This window comes from Triticum aestivum, chromosome 7B, assembly GCF_018294505.1.
Source record: "Triticum aestivum cultivar Chinese Spring chromosome 7B, IWGSC CS RefSeq v2.1, whole genome shotgun sequence".
Classification (NCBI taxonomy): Eukaryota; Viridiplantae; Streptophyta; class Magnoliopsida; order Poales; family Poaceae; genus Triticum; species Triticum aestivum.
The window spans coordinates 387,466,583-387,483,266 of record NC_057813.1 but is presented as its reverse complement, the minus strand read 5'-3'; positions in this window follow the sequence as shown (position 1 = coordinate 387,483,266).

Below are 16,684 nucleotides of genomic sequence, written 5' to 3'. Positions count from 1 at the left end.
GATCAATTTGATGCTTGATAATTGTTTTGAGACATGGAGGTAGTGATATTAAAGTCATGCTAGTTGGGCGATTATGGATTTAAAGAATGCTTGTGTTGAAGCTTGTGATTCCCATAGCATGCACGTATGGTGAACCGCTTTGTGATGAAGTTGGAGAACAATTTTATTTATTGATTGTCTTCCTTATGAGTGGAGGTCGGGGACGAGCGATGGTCTTTTCCTGCCAATCTATCCCCCTAGGAGCATGCACGTAGTGCTTTGGTTTTTGATGACTTCTAGATTTTTGCAACAAGTACATGAGTTCTTTTGACTAATGTTGAGTCCATGGATTATACACACCCTTTCACCCTTCCATCATTGCTAGCCTCTCTTGTGCCGCGCAACTTTCGCCGGTACCATACACCCACCATTACCTTCCTCAAAACAGCCACCATACCTACCTATTATGGCATTTCCATAGCCATTCCGAGATATATTTCCATGCAACTTTCCACCGTTCCGTTCATATGACATGCATTACTTTTGTCATATCGCTCTTTGCATGATCATGTAGTTGGCATTGTATTTGTGGCAAGGCCACCTTCATAATTTTCGTACATGTCGCTCTCGATTCATTGCATATCTCGGTACACCGCCGGAGGCATTCATATAGAGTCATATCTTGTTCTAGCTTTGAGTTGTAAATACATAAAAGTGTGATGATTTTCATTATTAGAGCATTGTCCTAGTGAGGAAAGGATGATGGAGACTATGATTCCCCCACAAGTCGGGATGAGACTTCGGACTTTACAAAAAGAAAAAAAAGAAAAAAGAGAGAAAGGAAAAAAAAAAGAAAAAAAGGACAAAGAAAAAAATGAAAAGAAAAAAAGAGAAAAAAAATAAAATGAGAGAAAAAAGCGAGAAGGGACAATGCTACTATCTTTTTTTCCACACTTGTGCTTCAAAATAGCACCATGATAGAGAGTCTCATATGTTGTCACTTTCATATACTAGTGGGAATTTTTCATTATAGAACTTGGCTTGTTTATTCCAATGATGGGCTTCCTCAAAATTCCCTAGGTCTTCGTGAGCAAGCAAGTTGGATGCACACCCACTTAGTTTCTTTTGTTGAGCTTTCATATATTTATATCTCTAGTGCATCCGTTGCATGGCAATCCCTACTCACTCACATTGATATCTATTAATGGGCATCTCCATAGCCCGTTGATACACCTAGTTGATGTGAGACTATCTTCTCCTTTTTTTGTCTTCTCCACAACCACCATTCTATTCCACATATAGTGCTATGTCCATGGCTCACGCTCATGTATTGCGTGAAAGTTGAAAAAGTTTGAGATTATTAAAGTATGAAACAATTGCTTGGCTTGCCATCGGAGTTGTGCATGATTAAATACTTAGTGTGATGAAGATAGAGCAACAGCCAGACTATATGATTTTGTAGGGATAACTTTCTTTGGCCATGTTATTTTGAGAAGACATGATTACTTTGATTAGTGTGCTTGAAATATAACCATTTTCATGTCAATATGAACTTTTATTTTGAATCATTTGGATCTGAACATTCACGCCACAGTGAAGAAAATTACATTGAGAATTATGCTAGGTAGCATTCCACATCAAAAATTCTGTTTTTATCATTTACCTACTCGGGGACGAGCAGGAGTTAAGCTTGGGGATTTTTGATACGTCTCCAACGTATCTATCATTTTTGATTGTTCCATGCTATTATATTACCCCTTTTGGATTTTATGGGCTTTATTTTACACATTTATATCATTTTTGGGACTAACCTACTAACCGGAGGCCCAGCCCATATTGCTGTTTTATTGCCTGTTTCAGTATTTCGAAGAAAAGGAATATCAAACGGAGTCCAAACGGAATGAAACCTTCGGCATCATGATTTTTTGGAAGAATATCATCCCGGAGGCTTAAAGATCAAGTCAAAAGACCCTCGAGGAGCCCAGGAGATAGGGGGGCATGCCCACCCTACAGGGCGCGGCCGCCTGTCTTGTGGACCCCTCGAGCACCCCCTGACCGACTTCTTTCGCCTATATAACCCTACGTACCCTAAAACCATCAGAAATCAAGATAGATCGGGAGTTCCGCCGCCGCAAGCCTCTGTAGACACCAAAAACCTCTCAGGAGCCCGTTCCGGCACCCTGCCGGAGGGGGAATCCATCACCGGTGGCCATCTTCATCATCCCGACACTCTCCATGATGAGGAGGGAGTAATTCACCCTCGGGGTCGAGGGTATGTTCCAGTAGCTATGTGTTTGATCTCTCTCTTTTGTTCTCGACTTCACACGATCTTGATGTATCACGAGCTTTGCTATTATAGTTGGATCTTATGATGTTTCTCGCCCTCTACTCTCTTGTGATGAATTGAGTTTCCCTCTTGAAGTTATCTTATCGGATTGAGTCTTTGATATGATAACACTTGATGTATGTCTTGCCGTGTTTGTCTGTGGTGACAATGGGATATCACGTGCCACTTGATGTATGTTTTGGTGACCAACTTGCAGGTTCCGCCCATGAACCTATGCATAGGGGTTGGCACACGTTTTCTTGACTCTCCGGTAGAAACTTTGGGGCACTCTTTGAAGTACTTTGTGTTGGTTGGATGAATCTGAGATTGTGTGATGCATATCGTGTAATCATGCCCACGGATACTTGAGGTGATAATGGAGTATCTAGGTGACATTAGGGTTTTGGTTGATTTGTGTCTTAAGGTGTTATTCTAGTACGAACTCTTTAATAGATTGATCTGAAAGAATAACTTTGAGGTGGTTTCGTACCCTACCATAATCTCTATGTTTGTTCTCTGCTATTAGTGGCTTTGGAGTGACTCTTTTATGCATGTTGAGGGATTGTTATATGATCTATCTATGTTATTATTGTTGAGAGAACTTGCACTAGTGAAAGTATGGACCCTAGGCCTTGTTTCCTATCATTGCAATACCGTTTATGCTCACTCTTATCATTAGTTACCTTGCTGTTTTTATTATTTCAGATTACAAAAACCTATATCTACTAGCCATATTGCATATGTATCACCATCTCTTCACCGAACTAGTGCACCTATACAAACTACCATTGTATTGGGTGTGTTGGGGACACAAGAGACTCTTTGTTATTTGGTTGCAGGGTTGCTTGAGAGAGACCATCTTCATCCTACTCCTCCCACGGATTGATAAACCTTAGGTCATCCACTTGAGGGAAATTTGCTATTGTCCTACAGACCTGTGCACTTGCAGGGCCAACAACGTCTACAAGAAGAAGGTTGTGTAGTAGACATCATTATGCATTAGAGATAGCTGCATTCACGTTAAATAGGGCACCATCTAAATCCATTGAGATGACACCGTATGGACTATGGTTTAGTAATAAACCTAAGATGTCGTTTCTTAAAGTTTGGAGTTGCGATGTTTATGTGAAAAAGTTTCAACCTGATAAGCTCGAACTCAAATCGGAGAAATGTGTCTTCATAGGATACCCAAAGGAAACTGTTGGGTACACCTTCTGTCACAAATCCAAAGGCAAGCCATTTGTTGCCAAGAATGGATCCTTTCTAGATAAGAAGTTTCTCTCAAAAGAAGTGAGTGGGAGAAAAGTAGAACTTGATGAGGTAATAGTACCTTCTCCCGAATTGGAAAATAGTTCATCACTAAAATCAGTTCCAGTGATTACTACACCAATTAGTGAGGAAGCTAATGATGATGATCATGAAACTTCAGATCAAGTTACTACAGAACCTCGTAGGTCTTCTAGAGTACGGTCCGCACTAGAGTGGTACGGTAATCCTGTTCTGAAAGTCATGTTACTAGACCATGATAAACCTACGAACTATGAGGAAGCGATGATGAGCCCAGATTCCGCGAAATGGCTGGAGGCCATTAAAGCTGATATAGGATCCATGTATAAGAACAAAGTGTGGACTTTGGTGGACTTGCCCGATGGTCGGCAAGCCATAGAAAATAAAATGGATCTTCAAGAGGAAGACGAACATTGATAGTAGTGTTACTATCTACAAAGCTTGACCTGTCGCAAAAAGGTTTTCGACAAGTTCAAGATGTTGACTACAATGAGATTTCTCAACTGTAGCGATGCTTAAGTCTGTCCGAATCATGTTAGCAATTGCCACATTTTATGAAAACTGGCAAATGGATGTCAAAACTGCATTCCTTAATGGTTTTCTTAAAGAAGAGTTGTATATGATGAAACCAGAAGGTTTTGTCAATCCTAAAGGTGCTAACAAAATGTTCAAGCTCCAGCGATCCATCTATGGACTGGTGCAAGCATCTCGGAGTTGGAATATACGCTTTGATAAATTGATCAAAGCATATAGTTTTATACGGACTTGCAGTGAAGCCTGTATTTACAATAAAGTGAGTGGGAGCACTACAGCCTTTCTAATAAGTATATGTGAGTGACATATTGTTGATCAGAAATGATGTAGAATTTTTTTGGAAAGCATAAAGAAGTGTTTGAAAGGAGTTCTTTAAAAGAAAGACCTCAGTAAAGCTACTTACATATTGAGCATCAAGATCTATTGAGATAGATCAAGACGCCTGATAAGACTTTCAATGAGTACATTCCTTGACAAGATTTTGAAGTAGTTCAAAATGGAACAGTCAAAGAAAGAGTTCTTGCCTGTGTTGCAAAGGTATGAAATTGAGTAAGACTCAAATCCTGACCATGGCAGAAAATAGAAAGAGAATGAAAATCATTCCCTATGCATCAGTCATAGGTTCTATAAAAGTATGCCATGCTATGGACCATACCTATTGTATACTCTGCCCTGGTTTGGCAAGGGAGTACAATAGTGATCTAGGAGTAGATCACTGGACATTGGTAAAAATTATCCTTAGTGGAATAAGGATATGTTTCTCGATTATGGAGGTGAAAAGAGGTTCGTCGTAAAGGGTTATGTCGATGCAAGATTTGACACTGATTCAGATGACTCTAAGTATCAATCTAGATACATATTGAAAGTGGGAGCAATTAGCTAGAGTAGCTCCGTACAGAGAATTGTAGACATAGAATATTTTTTGCAAAATACATACGACTCTGAATGTGACAGACCCATTGACTAAACTTCTCTCACGAGCAAAACATGATCACACCTTAGTACTCTTTGGGTGTTAGTCACATAGCGATGTGAACTAGATTATTGACTCTAGTAAATCCTTTGGGTGTTGGTCACATGACGATGTGAACTATGGGTGTTAATCATATACAGATATGAATATTGGTGTTAAATCACATGGTGATGTGAACTAGATTATTGACTCTAGTGCAAGTGGGAGACTGAAGGAAATATGCCCTAGAGGCAATAATAAAGTTATTATTTATTTCCATATTTCATGATAAATGTTTATTATTCATGCTAGAATTGTATTAACCGAAAACATAATACATGTGTGAATACATAGACAAACATAGTGTCACTAGTATGCCTCTACTTGACTAGCTCATTAATCAAAGATGGTTAAGTTTCCTAACCATAGACATGAGTTTTCATTTGATTAATGGGATCACATCATTAGAAGAATTATGTGATTGACTTGACCCATTCCGTTAGCTTAGCACTTGATCGTTTAGTATGTTGCTATTGCTTTCTTCATGACTTATACATGTTCCTATAACTATGAGATTATGCAACTCCCGTTTACCGGAGGAACACTTTGTGTGCTACCAAACGTCACAACGTAACTGGGTGACTATAAAGGTGCTCTACAGGTGTCTCCGAAGGTACTTGTTGGGTTGGCGTATTTCAAGATTAGGATTTGTCACTCCGATTGTCGGAGAGGTATCTCTGGGCCCACTCGGCAATGCACATCACTACAAGCCTTGCAAGCATTGTAACTAATGAGTTAGTTGCAGGATGATGTATTACGGAACGAGTAAAGAGAATCGCCGGTAACGAGATTGAACTAGGTATTGAGATACCGACGATCGAATCTCGGGCAAGTAACATACCGATGACAAAGGGAACAACGTATGTTGTTATGCGGTTTGACCGATAAAGATCTTCGTAGAATATGTGGGAGCCAATATGAGCATCCAGGTTCCGCTATTGGTTATTAATCGGAGACGTGTCTTGGTCATGTCTACATAGTTCTCGAACCCGTAGGGTCCGCACGCTTAAAGTTCGATGACGGTTATATTATGAGTTTATGTGTTTTGATGTACCGAAGGTAGTCCAGAGTCCCGGATGAGATCGGGACATGACGAGGAGTCTCAAAATGGTAGAGACGTAAAGATCGATATATTGGACAACTATATTCGGACTTCGGAAAGGTTCCGAGTGATTCGGGTATTTTTCGGAGTACCGGGGAGTTACGGGAATACGGGGAAAAGTATTGGGCCTTAATGGGCCTTAGTGGGAAGGAGAGGCAGTAGCCAGGAGGTGGCGCGCGCCCCTCCCAAGCCCAGTCCAAATTGGACAAGGAGTTTGGGGCGCGGCCCCCCTCTCCCTTCCTTCTTCCTTCCCCTCCCTTCCCCCCTTCTCCTAGTTGGACTAGGAAAGGAGGAAACCTACTCCTACTAGGAGTAGGAATCCTACTCCCTTGGCGCGCCCCTCCTAGGGCCGGCCTCCTCCTCCCTTGCTCCTTTATAAACAGGGGCAGGGGGGCACCCCATAGACACAACAATTGATCCCTTGGATCTCTTAGCCATGTGCGGTGCCCCCTTCCACGATAATCTACCTCGATAATATCATAGCAGTGCTTAGGCGAAGCCCTGCGTCGGTAGAACATCATCATCGTCACCACGCCGTCGTGCTGACGGAACTCTCCCTCAAAGCTCGGCTGGATCGGAGTTCAAGGGACGTCATCGAGTTGAACGTGTGCAGGACTCGGAGGTGTCGTGCGTTCGGTACTTGATCGGTTTGATCGTGAAGACATACGACTACATCAACCGCGTTGTGCTAACACTTCTGTTTTCGGTCTACAAGGGTACGTGGACACACTCTCCCCTCTCGTTGCTATGCATCACCATGATCTTGCTTGTGCGTAGGAAATTTTTGAAATTACTACATTTCCAACAGAAACGAGGACACCGCGCTGCCTGGCGCCCGCCTGGCGCTCGCCTGGTCTCGATCATCATGGCTTGCGTCACGAGCACCTCACGAGGTACTCCTTGCCTTGATATCTCCGCCTCCTCGTGAGCCTGCCTGGTGAGGCTGCCTCTGAGGAAGCCTTGCGTTGTCCACCCCGCGAGGCTTGGCCCCTCGCGAGGGTCTTGAACTTGGGTTCATGAAGACGGGCCGTACTGGGCCACTGCTTGAGCCATGCCATAGGCAGGAAAGTCCGGGGACCCCCGTTCCCAGAACGCTGACAGCGCCATCACCCAGACATCGCCAAGCGCATGCCGCAGACGCATACAGAGATTGCCTCACCGCCAAGCGTTGGATCAAACAATCATCGACAACGATTCAACCGATCCAAGGAATTATCATATTTATTATCACTAATTTTTTATTGCTAATTAAGTAATTTATCTTCATCAACATGATGCATGGATTTTACTGTTATTCTTTTCATGCAAATTTGTTTATTTTCAGCATTGTTTGTAGAAACTGTATTTCACATCAATATTGCTTTAAATTTATGATAAAAAATACAGACATCAATATTACTATAACTGTTATGTTGCTTATATTAAGGCCCTTATATCCCCACACAAACTATATATACTAAGGGCTCCCGAGCTTTACTTTCGCCCCGGGCCCCTAAAATCTCAGGACCGTCCGTGCTCACGCAATACATGAGCCCAAGCCATGGATATAGCACTACGTGTGGAATAGAGTATGATGATAGGGGTAAATATATAGAAGAGAAAAAAGTAAGAAAGTCTCACACCGACGCGGCTAACCAACGGGCCATGGAGATGCCCATCAATTGATATCAACGTGAGGAGTAGGGATTGCCATGCAACGAATGCACTAAGAGCTATAAGTGTATGAAAGCTCAATATGAAAACTAAGTGGGTGTGCATCTAGTCCTATAATGAAAAATTCCCACTAGTATATGAAAGTGACAACATAGGAGACTCTCCATATGAAAAACATGGTGCTACTTTGAAGCACAAGTGTGGTAAAGGATACTAACAATGCCCCTTCTCTCTTTGTTTATTTATTTTTCTTTTCCTTCCTTTTCCCCTTTTTTCTTTCTTTCTGTTTCTTTTTTCTTTCTTTTTCTTTTTCTTTTTTTCTCTCATTGTCCGGAGTCTCATCCTGACTCGTGGGGGAATCATAGTCTCCAACATCCTTTCCTCACCGGGGCACTACTCTAAAATAAATAATGATGATCATTACACTTCTATTTACTTATAACTCAAAAGAAATAAAAATTAGTATGAATCTATATGAATGCCTCTGGCATGTACCATGATGTGCAATGATCTAGCATAACATGTATGAAAAATGATGAACGGTGGCTGAGCCACAACTACTATGTCAGCTATATGATCATGCAAATCAATATGACAATGAATGCTCAAGTCATCAAACGGAAGCTGTGGAAGTTGCATGGCAATATATATCTCGGAATGTCCATGGAAAAGCCATAATAGGTAGGTATGGTGGCTGTTTTGAGGAAGATATAATAAGGCTTATGTATGATAGAGCGTATCATATCACAGGGTTTGGATGCACATGTGAAGTTTGCACCGACTCTCAAGGTGAGAAAGGGCAATGCACGGTACCATAGAGGCTAGCAAATTGCAAAAAGGTAAGAGTGCGTATAATCCATGGACTCACATTAGTCATAAAGAACTCATATACTTATTGCAAAAGTTTATTAGCCCTCGAAGCAAAGTACTACTACGCATGCCCCTAGGGGGATATATTGGTAGGAAAATACCATCGCTCGTCCCCGACTGCCACTCATAAGGAACACAATCAACAATAAATCATGCTCCAACTTCATAGCATAACGAGAGACTATATGTGCATGCTTCGGGAATCACAAACCTTAACACCAATATTCTTACTAACCACAACCGTTTACTAGTACCTCCCACATATTATCATCTCTATATCGTAAAACTATTGCAAGGAATCAAACATATCATATTCAGTGATCCATAAGTTTTATGTAGGATTTCCTGACTAACCGTGCAATTGACCAATTCCTGTTGACTCTCTAAATAGATATAAGTGAAGCATGAGATTTTAATTCTTTCTACAAAATATCATGCTCTAACAAATATAAGTGAAGCAAAAGAGCATTCTACAAAAGACGGTTTTCTATGTGAAGAGAAACAGACAATCCAAACTTCAAATGATATAAGTGAAGCACATGAAGCATTCTATAAAGCCATACTCAAAAGATATAAGTGAAGTGCAATGAGGATTCTATAAATCAACCATGGACTATCTCATACCAGCATGGTGCATAAAAGAAAAGTGGAAAATAAGCGCAAAAGACGCTCCAAGATTTACGCATATCATGTGAACGAAACGAAGACAAAAACATACCAACACTTGTTGAAGAAAGATGGGATGCCTTCCGGGGCATCCCCAAGCTTAGACGCTTGAGTATCCTTGAATATTTACTTGGGGTGCCTTGGGCATCCCCAAGCTTGAGCTCTTGCCTCTCCTCCTTCTCCTCATATTGAGACCTCCTCGATCTTTGATCACTTCATCCACACAAAACTCAATAGAAAACTCGGTAAGATCCATTAGTATAATAAAGCAAATAACTACTCTAAGTACTATTGCAAACCAATTCATATTTTGTTTTTTTCATTGTAGCTATTGTAATATAACTTTTTCATTGCTTAATCCACTGATAGAATTGATAGTTTCATCAAAACAAGCAAAACAATGCATCAAAAAGCAGAATCTGTCTTAAGCATGACAGTCTGTTGTAATCTGAAAATTCACCATACTTCTGGTACTCAAACAATTTTGAAAAAATTAGGAAAAATAAACATTTTGTATATCAAGACTATGCAAAAAGTTTCAGAAGCTCTTAACATTCCAGTAAAAAATGTAAAATTGCGCACTACACCCAAAGTTTCTGTTTCTGCACCGCACATACCAACAAGCAATCTAAACATCCTAAAGGCAAATCTTGGCACATTATTTTTATAATACAACATATTTGTCCAAGGGGATAATTATTTTTTTTGAAAAGTTTCTGCAATTCAAGATTCACAAAGTTTCCATGGGCATTGATACGTCTCCAAAGTATCTACTTTTCCTAACGCTTTTCTCTTGTTTTGGACTCTAATTTGCATGATTTGAAAGAAACTAACCCCGGACTGATGCTATTTTCAGCAGAACTACCATGGTGTTGTTTTTGTGTAGAAATAGAAGTTCTTGGGATGGAACGAAACTTTGCGAGGACTTCTTATACAATAAATGAGAATTTCTGGAGCCAAGATCCACCAAAGAGGGGCACCTGGGTGGGCAGAACCCACCAGGGCGCGCGCCCAGGTTGGTTGTCCCCACCTGGTGGCCCCGCAGACCCTGAAACCAACGCTATAAAATCCTATTTTTCCAGAAAAAAAATCAGGGAGAAAGAATTATCGCGATCCACGAGATGGAGCCGCCGCCACCTCCTGTTCTTCATCGGGAGGCCAGATCTGGAGTTCGTTTGGGGCTCCGGAGAGGGGGATCTTCGTTCTTCATCATCACCAACCCTTCTCCATCGCCAATTCCATGATGCTACCCACCGGGAGTGAGTAATTCCTTCATAGGCTCGCTGGTCGGTGAGGAGTTGGATGATATTCATCATGTAATCAAGTTAGCTTTGTTAGGGCTTGATCCCTAGTATCCACTATGTTCTTAGATTGATGTTGCTATGACTTTTCCATGCTTAATGCTTGTCACTTTGGGCCCGGGTGCCATGAATTCAGATCTGAACCATTTATGTTATCACCATTATATCCATGTTCTAGATCCAATCTTGCAAGTTATAGTCACCTAGTACATGTTATGATCCGGCAATCCCGGAGTGACAATAGTCGGGACCACACCCAGTGATGACCGTAGTTTGAGGAGTTCATGTATTCACTATGTGTTAATGCTTTGTTCCGGTTCTCTATTAAAAGGAGGCCTTAATGTCCCTTAGTTTCCAATATGTACCCCGCTGCCACGGGAGTGTAAGACAAAAGATGTCATGCAAGTTCTTTCCATAAGCACGTATGACTATTTACGGAATACATGCCTACCTTATATTGACGAACTGGAGCTAGTGCCGTATCGCCCTAGGTTATAACTGTATCATGACGAATATCATCCAACAAGTCACGGATCGCCTACGAATTTATATTATATTGTTCTTGCTAAGTTACTACTGCTATCATCACTATTACACTTGCTACAAAACTACTGCTATCACTGTTACCGTTACTATTGCTGCCACTACTATTATCAAAACTATCAAACTACTTTTCTACTGATCACCTTGCTGCAAATAATTTATCTCTAGGTGTGGTTGAATTGACAACTTAGCTGCTAATACCTTCAAATATTCTTTGGCTCCCCTTGTGTCGAATCTATAAATTTGGGTTGAATACTCTACCCACGAAAATTGTTGCGATCCCCTATACTTGTGGGTTATCAAGACCTTTTTCTGGCGCCGCTGCCGTGAAGCATAGCTATATTTGTTGAGTCACTTGGGATTATTATCAATTTATCCCTATGAAGAATCTGAAGGATGCTAAGACTAAGATATTTCCCTCAAAGACGAGGGGAGGTAAGGAACTGCCATCCAGTTCTGCTTCAGATTCACCTTCTGTTATAAGTAAACTTGCAACACCACCACATGTTATTAATTCTGATATGTCACAAGTTATTGATGATACTACTTCTGCTATGGATAATGCTTATGATGATGCTAGTACCTTGCTTGATGATAATGATGTGCCACTTGGTGATTTTCTTGATAAACAAATTGCTAGAGTTATACAACATGATGTTGTTGAATCTAATGATGAGCTTGAAACTGAAACTCCTGAAACACCTGCTAGAACTAGCCTTCCTAGATATGAATTGCCTAAGGTACTGGAAGGTTATGTTATGAATGAGGAGACAACTAGAGATATTCTTGCTTGTAGGATAGAGATGATCTAGAGAAATTATTATGCAAGTATAAAGAAAAATCTCTGAATGCTAGAATGAAATATGATCCTAAGTTTGCTACTTCACCTATCTTTATTGATTATAATGATTATGAATTCTCTGTCGACCCGGAGTTAATTACTTTGGTTGAATATGATCCTTTTCAGGGTTATGAAACTGAAACTGTTGTGGCACATCTTACTAAGTTGAATGACATAGCCACCCTTTTTACTCATGATGAGAAAACTCGCAATTACTTTATTTTCAAATTATTTCCTTTCTAATTAAAGGGTGATGCTAAAGCTTGGTACAAAACTCTTGCTCCTGGTTGTGTGCCTAGTCCCCATGATATGATTTATTACTTCTCTAAAAAATATTTCCCTGCTCATAAGAAACAAGCTGCTCTACAGGAAATATTTAACTTTGTGCAAACTAAAGAAGAGAGTCTCCCACAATCTTGGGGGAGGCTTTGCCAGTTACTTCATGCTTTGACTGATCATCCTCTTAAGAAAAATGAAATACTTGATATCTTCTATAATGGACTAACCGATGCTTCTAGGGATTTCCTAGATAGTTGTGTTGGTTGTGTTTTCAGGGAACGAACTGTTGGACAAGCTGAGGAATTATTGAATTATATATTGAAAAGTTATGATGATTGGACTCTGTTGGGTTCTACGGTAGGGTGCGTCGACTGCAAATTTAAATTTCCTACACGTAGAACAACCAAGAACATACTACGGGAGATGGATCACAGTTCGTTACCACTAGACGCGCAGTGCCGTGCAGCGGAAGAAGAGTTGGGGCAGCGCGTCCGCGTGGATCGTCTCCTCCTCGTCTGATCTCCCTCGAACAGCCGGTCGTCCGATCCCACGTACAAGCTTGCCGGAGCGGCGCAAGTGCACCGCCTCTAACGGTATCGGTGCATGCAGAAGGATCACCGTGCGGCGGACTGCTAGGTCCGATCACACAGTCGGCGGCGAGTGGAGGTGCCTATTCGCAACACATGCAAACCCTAGTCGCAGCACCGAAGCGATCAACCGCATGAGTGTGCTGCACTTCCACTTTATATAGGCGTCCGTCGCGGGCTCAACACTTGGGCCTCGCACGGACCCTAAAGCCCAAAGTCTACTCGGTCACGTTCCTAGTCCAGTTCGGATCACATCCGACCAGTGTCCTACGAACCGACCTCGTAGGTTCCTTCCCTTAAGCGCGTGACCGCTTATGTTCAGGTCGGCTTGGTCACAGTTCGGATCACCTCCGACCTGCACGGTTGGTAGCGGCCTCTACCAAAGCGTGCCGACCACCAAGCAGACTATGAAGCTGGTTAGGCGAACCTGTACAACGTATCACACTTCTGTACCCTTTGCCTCACGATATATGTTGTCGGGCTCAAGGCGAGACTGTCATCCTTGTGCTAGCCCGACCTCTTTCTTGTTCCAGTGATACCGACCACAAATCGGATTATCTCATAATCCCTGTCGCATGGCCATGCTTATCCTGGTCCGATCACACGAGGGGCCCAGAGTATATCTCTCCTGATTGGAGGGACAAATCCCATCTTGCTCGACCATGTCTCGTAGCATGGGACTGGACAAACCCGAAACCTACCTTTGTAACTACCCAGTCGCGGAGTAGCGTTTGGTCAGCCCCAAGCAAGCCTGTCACCATCCCGAGTACATGCGTCAGCTCAGGTCTTAGGACATAGAACGTATGTTGTACTAGAGACTCACAGATGACATATCGCTGCGTCTCATAGTTGGGTCTGTCCGACTCGGACCTTATCTCGACTCGGATCCGACTACGTCGAATCCGACCAGACCTTTCCAAGTCCATATTATCCGGTTAGCATCCAATGCTCCATGGCTAGTGAGACCAAGCCATCGACCGTGTCATATGCTAGTCTAGTCGGCTGCGTGTCCATACAGCCCTTTCGACTAGGGACCTTTTAGGACAATCATCATACAATGCATAGTCCCACAAACAAGTCACGTACTTGCCAATACACATCATTGATAATGTCCAAGGACCATCTTTATTCATAAACACACAGGAAATATCATCATACATGATTGCCTCTAGGGCATATCTCCAACAGACTCATCCTAAACCACCGCCTAAACCCACTCCGAAGAAGAGGGGTATATTATATCTCAGTCTTATGCAAGAGGCAAAGAAATCTATGAAGGAAAAAGGTATTAAAGCTGAGGATGTTAAAAATTACCTCCTATTGAAGAAATACATGGACTTAATACACCACCGCTGCCTAAGGTGGTAGAGGTAAATTCTTTAACGAAGTTCAATGATAATGACAATCCTCACAATATGCATCCTAGCCAATGTCTTTATGAGTTTGAAAACTACATTAGAAAACAAGATCACTTCAATGCAAATGTTATGAAACAATTGAAATATAATTCTGATATGATTGCTTGCTTGAGTGACTTGTTATTTAGAATCTCAAATGATGTTAGAGGTGTTGGAAAGCATGCTTCTATGGTTCAAACTCAGTTAGAACAAGTTGCTAAATCTCAAAGAGAGTTGCTAGATGAAATGAATCATAATAATATACATGACTTTGCTGTCAGGGTTGCAACTAGAGGAGGTAAAATGACTCAGGAACCAGTTTATCCTGAAGGACACCCAAAAAGAATAGAACAAGATTCACAAAGAGTTAACACTAATGCACCTAGTCCTTCTAAAAAGAAAAAGAAGAATTAAAATGATAGGACTTCACATGCCTCTAGTGAACCTGAAATAGAAAAACCTCATGACAATGATAATGAAACTTCTATCTCTGATGTTGAAACTCAGTCTGGTAATGAACACTCATCTTTTGATAATGAAAAATATAATGATGTTGTTCATGAAGATGCTCAAACGAATAATAAAGAACCAGACAATGATGTTGAGATAGAACCACCTGTTGATCTTGATAACCCACAACCTAAGAATAAAAGATATGATAAAAGATACATTGTGGCTAGAAAACACGGTAAAGAAAGAGAACCATGGGTTCAAAAACCAATGCCCTTTCCACCTAAGTCAACTAAAAAGAAAGAGAATTTGAACACTTTGCTGAAATGCTGAGGCCAGTCTTTTTGCGTACTCGCTTGAATGATATCCTGAAAAAGGCCTCCTTATGCAAAGTATATGAAAGACATCATCACTAATAAGAGGAAAATACCGGAAGCTGAAATCTCCATTATGCTTGCTAGTTATACTTTTAAAGATGGAGTACCTAAAAAACTTGGAGATCCGGGAATACCAACTATACCTTGCTCCATCAGAAAGAATTATGTGAAAACTGCTTTGTGTGATTTAGGAGCTGGTGTCAGTGTTATGCCTTTCTCTTTATATAAAAGACTTGATTTGAATAAACTCACACCTACTAAAATATCTTTGCAAATGGATGATAAATCAACGGCCACCTATCAGTATTTGTTAGGATGTGCCTGTTGTTGTTGCTAATGTTACTATTTTGACTGACTTTGTTATACTTGAGATGCCCGAGGACGACAACATGTCGATTATCCTTGGTAGACCCTTCTTAAATATTACAGGGGATGTTATTGATTGCAATAAAAGCAAGGTCACTTTTCATATCAATGGTAATGAGCATATGGTGCACTTTCCAAAGAAACAATTCCAAGTGAATGGTATTAATGTTATTGAAAAATCTCCGACAATCACCATTGGAAGTTTTCAAATACCTTTACCTATTGTCAAAAAGAAAGATGAGATGCTTATTGTAGGGGACATTCATATCCCCATTGAGGTAACTTAGTGATTTATGAAAGTTCTTCGGTTTCATGCTAATCGAAAGTGGTTGTTAATAAGACTTGATCAACCTTATTAATGGATCATGTTTGAGCGGTATGAAGTTGATGAATTTAGTAAGCACTACCTTCTATCCCTAATTTTTGTTTTCTCTTTTTATTAGTTAAATAAAATAAAATGCCATGTTTCGTCTGTTTTCTGAATTTCCCGTGCAATAAAAAAGTGACCCAAAAATAAAAGTTCTCACAATGCTTAGAAAATTTAATATGATTTTTTTTGAATATTTCTGAATTTCTGGTGCAAATAATATTAGACAGAGGTGCACCAGGTGGGCACAACCCACCTGGGTGCGCCAGGACCCCCAGGCGCGCCCTGGTGGGTTGTGGTCCCCACGTGGGCCCCCTCACTTATCCCTTCACACCACATCATCACTTACCTCCAGAAAAAAATTCTCCATTTCTCTCTCTCCCGTGTTCTTGCTCTCAAACCCTCGGATTTTGATCTCTTTGCTCGAAGCTCCATTTCGGAAACTGTTTCGGGGGATTGTTGCTTGGTACATGACTCCACCGTTTTCCAGTTAGTTTTTGTCTTAGTGGTTTATATTTTGAATTATTAGCTACTCTTGGTGCTGCTGTAGATGAGCTTGCATATTGAATTCTTAGAGTTCTAAGTAGTTTGAATGCTTGCTATGGCCTCTATGTATCCCTATGAGTAATTGCTATCAATTTTGTAAAGTTTTGTTGATAATTTTTTGTCACTCAATTTTTTTCAAAAAATTGTACGTGAACACGATGAACCTTTTTGGAAGGAGTTCTTCGAGGAGGCGATCCTCGG